The following is a 2,531-nucleotide window of genomic DNA, read 5'->3' as shown; positions in this document are numbered from 1 at the left end:
TCTTGAAATGTGGAAAGCTTTTGTGCAAATCTTAATAAAAAAAATAAAATTTCAAGCACCTTATATATTCTTCTGCCCAAGTGATAGTACAGGGGGACTTTAATTTTAAAGATACAGGAGCTCTTTTCCTTCACTGCCCTTTCTCCCATTATGCCAAAGGATAGAGTTGCTGTCACTCTAGTAAGAAAATGACATGCAAACCCTTAGGAGCATTGGTGCTCAAGTAAAGTTAGAGCTTATCCAGATATTTTGTTAGCATATGGGACTGGTCCAAATTATTGTATTGCATTAGACAAAGACAAAAGACTCACTAAGACCCGGGTGAAAGTGAAGTGAACCTGCAACTGCACCTTTGCTTAATAGTGGTGAAAGAAGAACATCCATCACTGTATCTAAAGGGTGAAAGGAAAAGTAATAGCTAAGGGGGTTCAAAGTAGACTTTTTATTTCTAAAATAAGGTCCTCAAGCTTGATGCTATCTCTGTGCACCCAGACCGAAGACAAATTGCATGATAAAAAGTATGTGATATGTACTTAGGATGTTATGCTTTTCTTCTTCCATGGACTTAAACATTTCTTGGCTATATGAGAAAAAATATATAATCAGCAATACTAATCTCAGACCATTGTCTTATTTGGAAAAGTTACTCTTCCTGGATATAAATTGCACATAAATTGTTGGTGTGGTTCCAACTTCTACCTCTTCCGACAACTTGCCACAGCCAATTCACCATGGGCAATTTGCCATTGCCAACTCACCACAGCCAACTCACCACGGGCAACTTACCAGAGGGCAGCTCTCCCTGGCCATGTCGCTGCTAAATAATTCAACAATTCAATTTAATTATTTAAAATGATTAAACAAATATTTGGTTTTTTGTCATTCCCATTTGATTTTGTCCCTCCTTTGGCATCCTTTCTTTAATAATTATATTCCACCATTTCTTGGATAATAGTGTAACTCTTATTCTGAGACAAATTGTCCCATGGCGAGTTGACCATGGCAAGTTGTCCTGCAGCGAGTTGGCTGCAGCAATTCATCCCATTCCACAGCTAACTTGAAGGCATACCTTCCTAATCTTGCCCTTTAATTTCTGAACAATCTTTGGATGTTGGTAATGGACTCAAGTAGAATTTTTAAAAAACAATGTTCTGTTCTGGGAAGGATTTGAAACTGGAAACAAACTCTTGCTTGCTCCATGCTTACAACTGCTTTGTGTGACTACTTGCCATGTCCATGCATTCATAGTTAACAATGGGTTTCCATCAAACACCCTCTTTTAATAATGAAGTGAAGCACCAATCACTTTGTTGTGTGGTGTTTAAGCAAACTACATTTCACAGCTATCCCATCAAATGCAAAGCTAAATGAACACCAAATTATTGTCCATTTTCCTGGCTTTCAGTGCTAATGGACATATTTTTGTGACCTTTTTCAATGCTTACAGTTTTAAAATAGTAGCAACAAAGAGAACTGCTGTTTGAAATGCAAGTGGCTGTAAACCATATATTATTTATAAGTACAGCATATTCTGAAATCATTCATTTCAGTGTCTCACTAAGGCCTAATTGGTATATATTTTGGTTGACATATATTGTTCTCTTGTAAAGGTGTCAACTTCCTCAATAACAAAAGGACTGCAGTTTGTGATATATAAATTAGGCTCCTGGCCATATAATCAGGCCTACTATCAATTAGGACACTATTTGCAACAAAATATGCTCAAAGTGCATGTAAGATTGATGGGTCTTTTCAGACTTTAACGCTGTACTATTCATAACAAAGTTTGTGATCAGCATCATATCAATTAAGAAACATTTGACTTGTGAAACTGATGTAGCTTGTTCAATAGAGTTTGGCAGCAAAATTCAGCTTTTGCTACCAACATTTGAAAACACCCTGACACTTCTGTAATGAAACACAGTGCTGGGGTAGTTTAGACCAAAATCTGTAATGCATCTCCTTGGTGCAGGGCTATATTCACTAGGATTTAATATCCCAGGAATAGCAAAGGGAAACAAAAAAGAAGAGAAAACCTTCTATTAACAAAGGACTTTTCCATCTCTCGTTGCTAGGTAAAACCATATCAAACAGGTTATTAATTTTGACAATATGATCTAAAAGTAAACTTTCTAAACCAAGTAAACACTGAACCTGTTTTGGTCCCTCCTAGCAAGCTGAAAAAGGGTATAAGCTTTTTCTTTCTATTATACACATAATGATGATGGCAGGAAATTTATTATTAGCTTTGGGTTTCCCATTTGTTTTAAGCTATTATGACAAACAGATCTCCACCCACAATTAGAACTAGATAGTCCTTGAACTACAATTGAGCCCAACATTTCTGATGCTAAGCGAGACAGTTGTTAAGTGAACTTTACCGCATTTTACAATCCTTCTTGCCAGTCGTTAAGTGAATCTCTGTTTTTAAGTACCATGGTTGTTAAGTGAATTTGGCTTCCCCATTGACTTTGCTTTTCAGGGATGATCACATGACCCCAGGACACTGCAACCCTCATAAATATGAGTCA

This window comes from Notechis scutatus, chromosome 4, assembly GCF_049901735.1.
Source record: "Notechis scutatus isolate UNSWTSFEM ecotype Mainland chromosome 4, rNotScu1.2, whole genome shotgun sequence".
NCBI classification, from domain to species: Eukaryota; Metazoa; Chordata; class Lepidosauria; order Squamata; family Elapidae; genus Notechis; species Notechis scutatus.
This window is presented reverse-complemented; position numbering follows the sequence as displayed.